This window comes from Solea senegalensis, unplaced genomic scaffold (assembly GCF_019176455.1).
Source record: "Solea senegalensis isolate Sse05_10M unplaced genomic scaffold, IFAPA_SoseM_1 scf7180000014328, whole genome shotgun sequence".
Taxonomy (NCBI): domain Eukaryota; kingdom Metazoa; phylum Chordata; class Actinopteri; order Pleuronectiformes; family Soleidae; genus Solea; species Solea senegalensis.
In genome coordinates, this window is record NW_025321023.1 from 17101 (window position 1) to 33418 (window position 16318).

The 16318-nt window shown below is 39.2% G+C and overlaps 3 non-coding genes across 3 annotated transcripts; all 3 read right to left on the reverse strand.

Annotated features, from left to right (window-relative positions):
* Positions 1-14539: 14539 nt before the first annotated feature.
* trnar-acg lies at positions 14540-14612 on the reverse strand. The gene has a single exon. It is a non-coding gene; the product is annotated as a tRNA-Arg (tRNA).
* A 112-nt stretch (positions 14613-14724) lies between these two features.
* On the reverse strand, positions 14725-14796 carry trnah-gug. Its single transcript has one exon. It is a non-coding gene; the product is annotated as a tRNA-His (tRNA).
* A 271-nt stretch (positions 14797-15067) lies between these two features.
* trnar-acg lies at positions 15068-15140 on the reverse strand. The gene has a single exon. It is a non-coding gene; the product is annotated as a tRNA-Arg (tRNA).
* Positions 15141-16318: the final 1178 nt, after the last annotated feature.

Consider the following 16318-nt stretch of genomic DNA (forward strand, 5'->3'; position numbering starts at 1 on the left):
TGCTCCTAATACTCATTTGTTCGGGCCACTCTTCACTGTGCTGGTTGTTCTGTTATGTTGTGAAAATTCATTCTTTCTACTGATTGAACTTGGTTTTTTGGTTCGTTTTTTAGAGATCTGGTAGTTTTCTCTTACCTTGTTAACCAGTTTCGGCGTGTGTCTTCCGCCCTCCTCAGAGCTGTCCCCTGATGTTAGGTGTCTTATCAGCTGTCAGATTCTCTCCACTATGAAAAAATAAAATCAACACCCCAGTCAGACCATACAAAAAACAACCCAAGGGTCCTTTAATTAACGTTAGTTAGTACATTTATTAAGCATGAATTAACTTATCATGCATTATTTAGCATTAGTTAACATAGTAGGTAATGCAATAATAAGCAGTTAATTAATATTTACTACTCAATTTAATATCAAAGTTAATAAATTATTGTCTGTATTGTATGTAGTAATTATTTACTAATGGTGTTTGAAGAATTGTGTGAAGAATATTAAGTAACAGCGAACTAATGCATCTACTAATCATTCGCTGTATGGTGTACATGTTACCTGGATGAGCATTAATAAACTATTCATTTATGTCTTAATTCATCATTCACTAATGCTGTGCTGTGTATGTTATCAGGTCTTAGCCCTTACCTAACGTTACGTACGGTATTGACATGAGTAACCTGACCTCACCCTTAATAAGTGCCTCATAAGCATTAATTAACCGTTTTTTTCACATATAGAAAACTATTTGTTGATATACAACAATGTGTTGTGCTTTAAATCAGACATGTTCACATATGTTCAGTCTGTGCTGATAAAACCAAAAAGATATGATGAAATCAAGTATGAACATTTTGTGGGGGTTTTGCAGTATCCATTGTGCTGTTGATTACAAATATAAATGCAAAAGAGCTCAATGATAACCTGGGATCAGTTTTTAGGTTGAATAGTTTTTTGGAGCTGAAACAATTCACTTATTACAGACAGTTGTGTCTGTAATGCAATGTTCTCTCTCTAGAAGTGTTCCGATTAAATGAAACTGAATTCAATTTGGATATCAGCCTCCTCCACCTGCACCGCCTTCCCACAAAGCTCAACTCTATTATACACAAGTCAAGTCAAGGAAGAAGTACTCAGCGACTGAGGGAGAGAGTGGAGCCAAGGCTCCATTATTCATTTCACAACGTGTCGCCCATGAAAACATTTCTTTCATTGTTTGAGAGGCTTTGCCAGTCAGCCAGGTAATAATATCAAACAAACAGACGAATGATAACCTCCTCATGTAAATATTTTTACGTTGGCCTTTATTCAAACATTTGGCCACACTCCTGAAAGTGTGTGCCGAGAATAATGCCGCAGTAAAATATCCAGTTTATGCCTCATAACTGTTATTTCCATCCAAGGTGGAGAGTAAAGCTTTTGTGTCCACATCAGGCTCATTACATGTGTCAATATAGTGAATTTATATAAATGTACTCCATGTTATTTGCTCAAAAATTCCAATATCTAATCAGCCATTTAATGCATTTAATGCATTCAGCATAACCTGCTGAAGTTCAGACAGACCAAGAAAGCGGATTTATGTGACTTTGAACCAGAAAGGCTGGTTTGAGTATTTCACAAATTGCTGATGTAATGGGGTTTTCAGGCACAAACATCTCAGGGATTTCCAGAATGAATCGAAAAAAAAAGAAGAAGAAAATAATCAGTGAGCAGCAGTTCTCTGGGAGAAAATGTGTTGCTGATGCCAGAGGGCAGAGGAGATTTAAATGTGCCAGAAGGAATGCATGGTCTGAGCATTTCAGAAAGTGTTGATGTGCTGGGATTTTTTTTAATACACAACCATCTCCAGGATTTACAGAGAATGGTCTGACAAAAAAAGTGAAATATCCAATGAACAGCAGTCCATGTTGATGCCAGAGGTCAGAGGAGAATGACCATGCTGGTTCAAATTGATAGAAAGGCAACAACAGCTAAAAAAAATGCTACTTACAACCAAGACACAAAGAAAACCATCTGTGGATGATTTAAAACGTTGAAGCAGACACACTGTGTGCTATTCCTGAACATTTATTATGTGGCCTGTGTTTTAAAAGTTACCAAAGTTTTAGGTTATAAGTCAAGCAATCTAATATTTGGGGGCTTTTGGTGGAAATAACGCTGGCAAAAACCTGAGTTTTCCATTTGCTGTGCAATGATTACACAAGACATGAGAGTAGAATAGTAGATGAGCGACCACATCTACAGCAGTTTGTTTCTTTTGGATAAACTCTATTATAGAGATCTGATACCCTGGGCCAGCCCAAGCCTTCATGGGGTGCTAAGCAAAATTTGATTTTGGGGCCCTTTATCGACGCCACTAATAAAGCAGTAAATTACAAGATGAATTCTATGATTCACCTTTATCTCTTTATCCAAGACATTTTGCATGCTCCTCCCTCTTATCAGACACAAGCACTGATGTGCAGCTCAGTGTGCACGTGCACATGAAAGTCGACAAATAACATTATCTGGCCTATTGAGTTTTTCTATTTTTCAACAATGCCATTGCTTTTCATGTAAAAATATATATATATATATAATGAAATGCTCTAGGGGGCCTCCTGGTGGTCACAGAGCCCTTTGCTTATGCCTTGAGCCGGCTCTGCCGATATTTAATGTACTTCAATCTGGGTTTTCCAGATCTTTGATCTCTGAGGTCTTCAGTGGTGCAGAACATCAGTGTTGTCTCTATTCCTTTGTGGACCAGCAAGTACCACACGTAACATGTGCTACTTTGCACACACACAGCATCAGCTGCAGCCAATGAGGAACCAGCACGTTCATTCTGCACCTGCCTGAAAAGAAAGCTGTTCGCAACTAGTGAGTGTTTGGCTAATCTCAGTTATCTGCACGTGAAGGCAGATCCAAAGCAAGCCAATAACAAATGCATTTCAGTCTGTTGTGTGTTCCACATCTGGAGCTTTCTGTGCGGACTGTCTTATCATCGTGCAGCCAAAGCCTGCACAATGCAAAGTTCTGCATATTCATTCATTCATTCATCTTCTCCTGCCTTATTCTCCTCCTCATTCTATCACAAGGCCACATAGCGACAGACAATCCACTCTCAAACTCACACCTACAGTTACTTATTGAGTGTCTAATTTGCCTAATCCCCATATCTGCATGTTTTTGGACAGTGGGAGGAAACCAGAGAAATCCCACACACACACACACACACACACACACAGGAGAACGTGCAAACTCCCACACATGAACGCAGTGTCTTCTTGCTGCAAAGTGTTAACCACTACACCAACCGTGTGGCTCCAATTTCTGCATATTAATTTGCACAAATCTATTTATAAAGACGACCTTTTGAGGAGGATGCCTGACTTGACACAGGACTTTTTGTTCAAAGGAAGATTATCTGAATTATTTGAGTTGACATCTTGTAGTTCAGTACCATCAGGTTTTACTGGGGACAGATGGTAAATCATGACTTTCCCTTCATGTTTTATCTATTTTCTTTCTGTTCTGTCTGTGTTTGAGTGGGTTTTCTCTGGGTACTCTGGTTTCCTCAGACCATCAACATATGTGTTAGAGTAATAATGCTGCCAGAGCCCCCGACCAAGGCACTGACATTCTATCCTGAGCCGGTCCCTGGGTGCTGCCCACTGCCCCTAGTTCTAGGAAGGTCCCCGATACAAGATGGGTAAAATGCAGAGGACAAATTTCCTCTTAGGGCAAATTAACCTTAACCTATGAACAGTTTTCAAATACTTAGTTTTTGCATCAGCTGTGTCCTCCTATTACTTACAGCTAATCCAGTTCACAGGGTGACTGCATTTGTTTTGGACGCTTGATATTATTAGACTGGATTTTGAGAATTCCAAGTACATTATGTGCTAAGCACAAACAAAGCGTGACAGACAGTAACACAACACTGATAAAGGTGGGCCTTGCTAAGAGTCAATTGGGACTTTAGGTTTAAGTTATCAAAAGGCTCAAGTCTAGGAATATGTTTGACAATTTAAGCTATAAATGAAACTCTCCTGCACCAAAGTCCACAGAGAAAAGCACAGTATTTGCCGGAATTCTGCTGCCTCGTTTGGTATGTTTGTGTCTCTTAGGTAAATCCAAACAAAGAATTTAACACCAAAGTCAAAAAACAACACATTGAACTGACAGAAGCAGAAGTGGATTAACTCCTGTGTGCACTGATGTAAAATCTCTGAGTGGTTTACAAATGTCAGTTTCCAGACAGACAAAGGCCGTCTGACAATGACGAAGCAGCAGCAAACACATTCTCAAGATATCATATATTTAAGGAGGCTTTAGTGGATTTTAGTGGTTAAGCCTTTTGTTAAACTTGCTCAAATACATACATACATATATGTTTTCATTTGTCGCTTCAAGCAGCCATGTTGTTAATCAACTAAGTCATTTGTTGACCATAACGTCAATACCTTATACAACTATCACTGTCGTGAAAATGGAGGTCTTATATTTGATAACGTTTGCTGGCTGTTGACTAAACTCACTCACAAAGTGCTCTGTTAAAAGTTTTGCTCAACTAAAGAAATCAAAGACGTATTAACGCTGCCAAGCTTTGAGAGACAATCTTTTTCTTAGAAAACAAAAATGACAGTTTAGCACAGACTCTCTGCTGTGACATGAGGGAGGCAGCAGGCAGACACAAAGCCAAATAGAATCCCTTTAAAAAAATAAAGGGAATAAAATGGAGCGAGACAGAGTGAGTGAATTCTGACTGAACACATCACACATCCTCCTGTCATCCATTTGTTTTCCTCACATCCTCCCAACACCTTACATGCACAGATTAGAACACAGTTGGCCTCTGTCTGCAGACTGTAGTCCAAAAGGACAGATGCAATTTTTTTTCCTTTCTTCTTCAGCCTATTGTCAGGGGAGGCTGTTTCAGACTCCTTCTTTTTAGCATTCAAAGAGCGTCTGCTGAAAACACTGGTCTCCTTTGCTGCACAGTAAGTCAAAGCTTATATGGAGGCTTTGTCCAAGAAAAGGAAGCTTTTTATTATTTCTCGTAAACATAATTTCCTTGGTACCAGTTGGCTCTGATTTACTCACCAACAGATGAGCAGTTGACTGTAAACGTCTACAACTTCCAACAAGAAACAGGTCAGACAGATTTAGCCTTCAGTTAATCAGAAAGAGCACATGAGCAGAGGGTGAAGTTGTAGTGTTCATGCAAAATACAATGAAAAGGCCACTTTTGTAATATATTAATAGATTAAAATATTACATATATATTATTCTTATTATTAGTAGTATTATTTATTATTGTTATTAATATATTTGATGCTACATACACTATTGCCGCAGAGCAAGAAGGACTTTCGGGTTCTTCCTCCCGCAGACACAAAACACGCAGATTAGGTAAACTGGACACTCACAGACTGATCGTCCGTTGGCCCTGCTATGGACTCGTGACCTCTCTAGGATGAACCCGGATCGGTTCCAGCTCCCCCTGTGACCCATGAGGTACTGGCACACAGGAGCATTACAGTAAGTCTCATATTTTGACTATTATCACCACTATACAGCAACCTTAATGCAGAAAAATCTGCATTGGTGCAGAACATCAGTGTCATCCGAGTTCCTTTGTGGAGTTCCATTCAGCCCAGCAATTTCTACACCACACAAACAAGGCAGACGCTGCAAATACAAAGCAATGTGTGAGGAGATTATTTCTATTTTCCATCACATTTAATTACAAATGCACAGCAGCAGCTGGCTCTCAGCGCGGTTAGCGTCTGCCCAACCTCCCAATTCAGTAAATTGCTTCATTTTCATGTCAAAAAAACGAAGAAAAACATGTTTCTCTTAGATTTTATGGAAATAGTAAGACTTTATCAGGTCGTCCTGTTTACTTTTACCCCACATACGGACCTCAAGTGCAGGACGGTTGGTCGACGGCAAAGAAATGTGACCAGCGATGACACACCACAATAATTATAGCAACTACCGTATAGCAGCTGATGAGTAATGAGACGAGAAAAGTGCTATAAATACGGAGCATTTACAACCATTTCTGTGAACGAAGACCAAACAGAGGCAGAATAATAACGTCAACAAAAACCAAAAGTTACGCACTGCAGCTTTGAATGAGAATGAGGGTAATTATCGATGATTCCACCTGAAACGATGACGGAACCAGCCGTGAAGCTGTCGACCGGTCTCTTGTTGATGCAGACTAGAGCCAACGTTGCTGCACAAACTGCTCTGATTTGCTTTAAGTTGGAAAAACGGAGATGTGCAAAAAAAAAAAGCTATTAAGGTTCAAAGTTTCAGTTTTCACAGGAATCCATTCAGACTCCAGTGCCAGCGCTCCACATATTAAATAAAAATAAATAATTAAATATATAAAGTTAGAAACATTGTCTCAAATGAAGAGTTAAATGATTTAAACTACAGAATAATATTTCTTAATGAGAGAATAAAAAATAACCACAGGGCAGCACTGAGTTTATTGCTTTTGTAAAATGAAATTATCTTTTATTAGCGATAAAGGACTACAAGGAGAAACTTCTTTAAAAAAAGATTTGACTATTTCACAACTGTGGCGCAAGAAGAAAAATATTAATCGCATAAAAACATAATGAAAGGAACATCCATTCCTCCTACTTGTTTTCCCTCCACATAACATGTTGTTTGCTGAATATCATGATCTATGATCTGAGGCGTTATTTTGACTGCTTTGTGAAACAAATTTGTTTCGAGAGCTGTCTTCTACCGAGATGAACGACGCCGTCGCTAATGGAGTGATCAGCCTTCTTGTCATTGCAAAGCAGGAGTAAAAATGTTGGCTTTGAAAATGAGACGGATGAATGGATGATCTATCCCTCATTATGGAGTTTTCCCCAATGATTGACTTTTTATTATCAAACCATTTTAGCAAATGAACATCACTCATGTAAAATTTAGTGTTATGACTTCATTTATCGAGTTAAAGCTGACACACACACACACCTCCCTCACTGCTTTTTTTTTGTGTAAATGAGAACGTGTTCTGTTCAACCTGCCAAATCAAATAAGAGTTTATTAATTCAGAGTCATTCAAATGCCTTTTGTGTGTTTGCCTATTATTACCATTATCACCCACACATCAAGTGCTGATTTGCTCCAGCAAACACACGTATCCTCTCATCAGAAATACACAAATGAGCCCCGGGCTTCTTGTGCCTTTCATACACTGAACACGACCGCACCAGTGGTGGCTGACGAGGTTTTATTTGGGGTGGACGCAGCGTGTAAAAGTCAGTTTTCAGATGTGCCGTAACCAATGTTATACTCTCATACTCTGGAACAATGTTTGCAGCCCAACTTTTCACACTTTTAATACCGGGACCCAAACATGACAATCTAGCTGACCCAATGAAACATTTGTGCATAATATAAGATTTCTTTCTTTGTTGTTTTAGCCACTCAATCACACTTTGCTCTGATCTCCATGACTACACCTCTCTCCTAATCTCTCGCTACCCTTTTTACTCCAAAGGATACATTTTACTCATTAACTGTCTAATATTCAGCTTGGTCATTTAAAGAAATATTTATCTTAAAATTTCAGGTCTGTGATTCTTCTTCATATGCATGTGGAACAGGCGTGGTGGCTCCCTAGCGCCCCCTACTGAACTGGACTAGTCGCGAGAAGCAGACTGTGTGAAATGCAGGTAGAGAAGGTGTGATGATTTCAATCAAGTGTAATTAATTAGCATCTCAAAAAGTTAAAGGTCATTTCCCAAGAGTCAATATTAATTTTGCACATAATGAGATACAAACAAACATGATAAATCCTGCTTTGCATTTATCGATCACTGAAGCCATAAAAACATAGACACCTATGCTGTTATGAGCCACTGAGAGGAAAATGGGCTGCTTCTTTTGTCCTCACTCCCAATAAATCTATTTAATTGAGTCAGGAAAAGCAATCAATAGTATATCAGTGGGTGTTTAGAGGTCATTTATTTCCACAATTAAACCTTTCAGAGTTTTGAAACAGAAGTGCTGAATCAGCCTGTCAGCTCCATGTGACTATCTCTGCAGTTTCACTTCTTTTGGCATTTTTAATCTCATGCCGCTCGGCTACATTTTTTGGTGCTGTGCACTGGTGGTGGTTAATGTTACGTCAAGACTGAGAAAGCACAAGAGCAACATGTCTGAGCAGCAATTCTAATTCCTTCAGGTGCTCATCTCAATCGTCCAGGAGGCTTCTTTAATTTACTGAAGAAGCCTCAAACCGAGCCACACAGTGGCACACGTGGCTAGCACTGTTGTCTTTACTGACCTTTGGAGCGCTGCTCATCACCAGAGCAGCAGGGCAAATGAACATTAGCCTGCCGATGCTCTATGACGTAGAACTTGAAAGGGATTTGTGAATGTGAACTGAACCAATGCATCCAATTTCAATCAGCTGTAAACCAACGAAGCAGACTATTAGGTGTGAATGCACCTTATAACTACTCAAGCATCTATCAAAATAAATGATCTACCAAGAAAATTAATAATTAAATAAATAATGAAAAATGTATTGTGTCTGCCTGTGGCTTGGCTCTTTCCACTTCCTACATGCAGTCATATAAGGGCGTCTCCTAAGACCTCAGGTCTTTTGATAAAAAACCCTGCAAACTGACATTAAGTTAGCCTAATGTGTGCACCCAAATGATCGAAAAGAGGGAATAAGTTGTGCTAAATAGACTGAAAGTGTGTGATTAAATGAATGAAAGTTAAAGAAAATGATCAAGTCAGCGGTCATGCATTAAACTAATCGAGAAGAAGAATTTTAAATGTGTGGAGAGTGATGCATCATTTATGCTTTAAAGTTAGCGTGTGTGTGTGTGTGTGTGTGTGTGTGTGTGTGTGCGTGTTATAATGACGTGGCTTTAAACGCATTTTGTGTTCTTTCAGTTTGAGCTTCTACTACTCATATTCTCATACAGAGCACGCACACTGCTAACAAAGCTAAAGGCCTCGCTCCCCTCCTCTTTATGCCAACGCTATCCAACAGATTAGCCAGCATCACTTCAGTCGCGGGAGCAACTAATCTGCTCTACACACTGTGAGGCAACCTGTGGCTCATGATTATGTGTCAACAACAACAAAAGCAACAGGAGGAAAGTGTTCATTGTGCTCATAAAGCTTTAAATCATTACCTAGATCTACAACAATGTTTTACCTCTTCAGATATTAGCACAACATACAACATGCCTGCTTTTATAATAATCTCTTCATTATTTCTTGAGAGGTTCATGTAAATGTTGAAGGATGCACTGTAAAAAAGTACTGTATATATTCTGGAAAATGTCTATAATGTACATTCTTTTTTAACTCTTTGTTATAGTCGTATTGTTAATATCTTTCTATAATGTATTTTCTTTATCTATGTAAATGTCCCCACTGTGGGACTAATAAAGGACTATTTTATCGTATCTTATGCCTCCTACAGACTGAAAGTTTAGTAATCTGAAAAGATTATTATAAATCACACTGTGCAACATGGATCTAATGAACCATGCAGACTGTACGATAACACTTATTGAATCCTAGGTCATTGTGAGGGAAATCCATAAGCCTTGATCAGTTTTTGGCATAATTAAAAATCCTTTATTATAAACATACTGAACATACAATAAGTTATTGTTATAATTGAAAGTCCAACACGTAGGAGAACATGATGTTGCTAGTTTCAAGGTTGGCTCCAAGAGAAAGCTATTGTGTTGAATAATGAGAAATGAGCATCAGACTTTGGAAGAAACTTGATATAAACAACTTTGGATGTGGCACAGTTGCAGTATTTCAGAAACTGTTCATCTACTGGGATGTTCACACACAACCGTCTCCAGGATGGACAAAAAATAAAATATCTACCGAGCAGCAGTTCTCTGGGAGAAAACACCATGCTGATGCCACAGGTTAGAGCAGAATGAGCAGCCAGCTTCAAAATGAGAGAAAGGCAACAGTAACTCAAATAACCACTGGTTACGACCTCAGTGTGATGAAAAACCATTTCTGAACACATTGAACTTCGAGGCAGATGGACCTTTCTTACAGGTTGACCTTCATTTTCACAGCTTTAAAGCAACCGCAATTAGAAATGCAGCGAGCTGGTACATCCAGTACAAAAGAGTCAAAGTCAAAATGCTTCTTAATGTGGAAAAACATTTCCCAAGGCTGTGTCGATAGAAAAGCCGCTCGGTGAACGTCGAGCTGAAACACAGACCACACGGAGATAACAGTCAAAACAACTTTTGAAACATTGTCTGTTTTTAGATTCGCAGAACGGTGATTTCTCGAGGAGGTTTTCGCACATTTGCTCGAGTGATTTCAAGCAGCTTCCTTTCACACCTCGTAATCACACGCCCACTCTTTTCTCTCTCTTTTCTCAATTATTCTTTTTGTCTCGCCCACAAGAATCTTCTTTGATACCTGGACAGATTAGCTCCTTATATTTAGAGGCAGAGAGTCATTTTCATACAAGAAGGAACCTTGGCATTGTGTAAACACAAGTGGACACAAGTGGACCATTCAATCATAACAACAACGGTGTTTCCCATCCCAGCGTAACGCACACCAAAGTGAAATAAAGCCACTATGGCTCTTGACGTATTCCAACAAAGACTTGAGTATTCTATTATGCTCTTCAATCAGGTTGTAATGTTGTTTCATGCTGTGATTGAAAATCCCGTCGGTATAATTATAATTAATACTAATGATGCTCATTAATTCATTAAAGCCATTTAATCTGGTCTTCTAATTTGCAGATCTCGTGTTACAAACGACCAGCAATTGAGAGGAGGAAGAGACTCACAGTGCCACACCCATATTAATTCTTTATGTTAAAGGTTTAGGTTTATTGCCAGAAATTTAATATACTATCCATAAATATGTTTCTATTTATGAGGCCGCAAGATGGTGGACTTCGTTAAAGCACAAGCCTGGCCTAAAGTACATATAAGAGCCTTATTCTAAGGCTATGAAAACCAAACTTTCTTTATCATATACTTATACAAGTATAGGTAGCAGCAATATTTTACTACTGCTACTACTACTCAGACCATTTCTGCCAATAAAGCCTCCTAAATGTTGCACACTAGATCTTTAATGCAGGCAAAAGTCAATACACAAAATCAAGGTGAAGTCAAAAATCAAAAGTCCCTAAAGCACCATGAGCTACAACCAAGAGGTAACGGAGAACATAAAACAAGGAGCAGCAAAATTATATATATGAGAAGAAGAAGTAGCTAAGGTGATACAAGTGAATCTAATCAGAATGAGGCAGATAATCAAACGCACATGGGGACAGGAAATGTTCAAGATCTCATCAATATTTCATGATATAGAAAAGCACTTAAGGTTTGAAGAGAAGTTCTGCACTAAATACAAATATCTTCAAGTCTGTCATTTTACAATATGAGAAGATGAGCTTTGCCTTGACTTTTCTCAAGTTCACGTAACAGTGGAAGAATTTAATCACATTAACTGTTGGCCTCAAGCCAGCAGCAGCTGGCGTGCCGGGGTTTGAGCATCATGCTCAAGGGCGCTTTAGCAGAGCTTGTTTTGAAAGAAAAATCTATATTACTCACAATCGTATTAAAGATGAGTTCAGGGATTCAAAGTGGCCAATGATGCTTATGTAATACAAGACACCTCAGTCCAAACCAATACATAGAAAAACAAGACATTTGTTCTTTTGGTGTCACTTTAGTTTGATAGTCCATTTCTGACTCTCTACAAGTAATCAACCGGTAATCTGGTAATCTGTCAACTATAGGATAGTCTATGATTTGATGTTTACTTGAAAATAAACATAACTTTCAAGTGACAGATCATCTACTAATTAGAAGTAGTTAGTCAACTAATGCGATGAGCACGAAGACACAATCTACAGAGAACACTGCACATATTTTGTAACTGCTTGAAATATGAAATATCTGCTTATGACAGATGGAGAGTCAACAATGGACTATTAAAATAAAGTGATACCCTTCTTTTTGGCAGCATGGCTGTGAAAATCTGTTCAATAATTTTTGAGAATTTTTGAGATGTTCCAAAAAAAACGCACTTTTTCAAATTGTGGCTACCATAGCTAAAAAGATAACACCACTGGAATACACTCACTGGCCAATTTAGCAGGTACACACTGCACCTAATAAAGTGGTGGGAGTGGCACTCCCTGTGGTTCTTCTGCTGCTGTCAACCCATCTGTTTCAAGGTTTGCAATACGATGGACTTCTTGGTTTGAACGTGTGGTTATTTGAGTTTCTGTTGCCTTTCTATCATTATTGAAGCAGTCTGGTCATTCTCATCTGACCTCTGGTGTCAACAATTTTCTCCTGCAGCTCACTGGCTGCGTTTCTCTTTTTCAGACCATTCTCTGTAAACATTCTCTGTTGAGATGGTTGTACGTGGAAAAACCCCAGTAGATAGCAGAACAGTTTCTGAAATACTCAGACCAGCCTGTCCGGCACCAGCAACCATACCGTGCTATCCCTCATGTCCAACTTCTCTACTGTTTTCATGATAATGCTGTGAGGTTTTAATAGTGAATGTAGTTGTCATATATTAGGAGCATCATTGAGTCGTTACACATGTCAAACGTATAGAAAACAAGTACCTGTTGACACACTGAGGCAAAGTCTGCAATTAGTAATGAGTCAGATAGATAGGTGGTCAGAGAGTGAGTGTAAATCATCTCTGTTACCAGACTGGCAGTCAGCCAGTGAGTATTCAGGGGTGGAGAACCTGGTCCTTGTCAAGAGACATAAAATCCTTCGAGGGACATAATATATTATTGGACTCCTATATCACAATAAGCTTCTTGGCTGGTACAATTTCTCTTTGGCAAGCTATCTATGTCAGATGGTAGTGACGATGACGATGATGACGATGATGATGATGATGATGAATCATCATCATCACAGGCCAGAGAAGACATTTAAAAATGTTCTTTCTGTAGTTTTTTTAACACTAACTGGCACTTTGACTTTGCCTGCGTACTTCCAGGCGACTTTTACAAATCCTCCTTTCAACTTTTTCACCAATTAGCTCACTAATAGCTAACAACCTGTCTCTGTCAGAGTGTGGTCTCATGAAAGTTGCTCTTTTTTCGACATAAAATGCTCACTTTTCATCTAAGCACATTTATTCTCCAACCAAATCATTAATTTTAGCGTCATGTTTACGTCTGCCCCTGCAAACTGAACACTGAGAGTTATACATGAAAAAATAGCATCTTTCTTGGAATGTGTAGCATTCAGCATCTTGTTTCTATCTATATAATGTCATCATTAATAATGTATATAATAATAAGTCCAGAAAGTTAAGCAAATGTAACCCATTTGAGGTTCACCGAAAGAGAAATGCATTGGACCAGTGTCTATTAGGGAAAAGGACACACAAATGCAACTGGAGCCACAAGGTGTGAATAACAAGTTATATACTAAAATACAATTAACATATGTAATTAATGCATTAGTGAAACAATTTTAACAGTGTAACCCTTGTACAAAACCGGTTAGACGTTCCTTGGTAACAGTCTCAGGATCCTTATGTGTCTGCAAGTCAGTTTCTGCTCAATTAGTTGTAGTTTGTCAAAATCAAGTCAAGTCAGATGTGGGACACAAAACATCCCATTTCCTTTATAGCAGGAAGGTGTTGTGTCGGCCATTAGGTGGCATAGTATTGCTGAGTGTGGCCTGACAATGAGGAGAGAAGAAGAAGAGCATCAAGATGTTCAAGGTGTGTGAACAGCAAATAAAGTAGCCTGTAAAGAGTCTTGCTTCAGTGATCATTCTACTTCAGTCACTTTTACACATAACAGAAGGGAACTGATCTCATGAGAATATCTTACATTTCTCACTTGTATTTTTAGAAGGTATTCATTTCATGTTTGTCATAAATGAATGGCTCTTCAACAAGCTACCCTCACAGATTCTCTGAAGACCTTTTCATATTTGAATTCTATCATCAACAGGGTAGGGCAGTGTGTGGGTGTGTGCGTGCATGCGAGTGTGGGTGTATGTGTGTGTGTGAGACCATGGGTCTAATCCATTTCACGCTGGGACTTTTATCTCAGCCCAGCATGTTTCCAGTTATCCTAAAACCACATTCCCACTCCCTGCATCATCAAAATAATTCAATTTAGACTAAAATGTAAACACGCAGAAACTAGAGAAAGCGCTCAGAAAACACAAACCTCCACCAAAGCCACTCAGTTTACTACAGTAAGGGTATGGCATAACATTTGTGCCATCAGGAGTGAATGGCACAAACTGTGAATATCAGTAAAACAGGCTCACAAATACCTGTGGCTGATTAAAAGCAATTGATTGAGATGTTTCCAAAAAGACCTTTTAAGAAAGGGTGGATCTTTTTTGACAAGATACACAGTGATATAATATAGTATTGGTTTTGGATTGTGTTTTTTCACGAGCATGATTTTTGTCATTTGACTACTATTAGCTGGAAAGTGTTGACAATGTTCACAGTGGAAAGTTGAAGACAAAGTTCACCTGCCAAGTTAAAGGGAACACGAGCTAGCCAGGAGTCGAACCTAGAATCTTCTGATCCGTAGTCAGACGCGTTATCCATTGCGCCACTAGCCCTCTTTTTCTCCTGTCTAGGGCACCTCAATTCTTCCAAAAATTATATTTTATCAAGTTTTTTGTGGAAAAAGGCATTTGCTGTACCATCCAAAGTTTATCCTCCATTACTCACTGCCGTGACCCGGATTCGAACCGGGGTTGCTGCGGCCACAACGCAGAGTACTAACCACTATACGATCACGGCTGACTGTTTGTCTTCTTCCCACTGTGAATATCAGCAAAACAACAGGCTCACAAATACCTGTGGCTGATCAATTGACTGAGATGTTTCCAAAAAAGCCCTTTTAAGAAAGGGTGGATCTTTTTTGACAAGATACACAGTGATGTGATAGACTGTCGGTTTTGGGTTGTGTTTTTTCACGAGCATGATTTGGTCATTTGACTACTATTAGCTGGAAAGTGTTGACAATGTTCACAGTAGAAGACAAAGTTCACCTGCCATGTTAAAGGGAACACGAGCTAGCCAGGAGTCGAACCTAGAATCTTCTGATCCGTAGTCAGACGCGTTATCCATTGCGCCACTAGCCCCCGTTTTCTCCTTCCTTTTCCTAAATTCAATACACTCATCAGCCCTTCACGACATCTGACAACCGCAACGCAGTTATTTGTGAAATCTAAGCAAACTGAATCCAAGTGTGTGAATGGGGCTTATGTGTGCGACCCTCTGGTACGACATACAGTATGCTCAACTTTCAGTAGATAATAATGACCCTCAAAGCCCTGGAGCCTCTGTCTTTGCAGTGACAATAGCAAACACCAAGAAACTTTGCCTCTTCACCGCAGGACAGTTCACACTCATTAAAGTCTCTTCCTAAAACGGCTGCTCAGGGATTTCCTCCTTTCTTGCTCCTCAGTGCTAAATGGAAAGCATCATGCTGCGATACAGAGCATAACTATTACCTCTAGTATTGTGGGGATCGCGCTCCATGGCATTGACTGCACCTCTGATTATCACTGCTGCTGGTTAGTGTGTTACAAGGATCGTTTTATAGAAAAGGAAGAATTTAAATCTGAGGCCTAAACTTAACCAGTTTCTCAGAAATTACATTCTGCCTCATTAGGACCAGATTTTCGTCTCCACGAGGACAACTGGTCCTGGCAAAGTCAGTGTTTATGCCAGAAAAGGTCCTAAAAAGGACAACAAATTTGAGTTCACATGCACACACACAAACACAAACTTTTTTTTATATCCGAGTGAGGACACCTTACATTCCATAATCCTTTACCCTAACCATCACAACTAAGTGCCAAACCCTAAATCTTACCCTAAAAAAAAACCAGGTCTTAACCCTGGAAAAAAAGCACTTTAAAAAGGTCCAGACAAAATGTCCCCACAAAGACAGGTCTGTATGTTTTGTTGGACCTCAAACAGATATAAATACAACACATATTTGCCACAGCTCTGCAGGCGTCTGCTTAATGAGAGGAGGCTCCACAGGCTCTTGTGGAGCATCAGGTCAGCTGACCAGGTGGAGGTGAAGCCTATGAAACATGAATGGAGGTTAATGCATTTTTTACACTTGTAGACACTGTATTCCGTGTCTACAGCTACAAAATGAACCTTACCTCATTTGTTTTTACATTTAACATCATCTGTTACAATAACATGTCAATAACATGTTATTCACGTAAAGTGATGAGAGAACATTTTAAATGAAGGTTTACTTGATATCTTATTTGAAGGTGAAAGTAGAGATGAGGCGTGC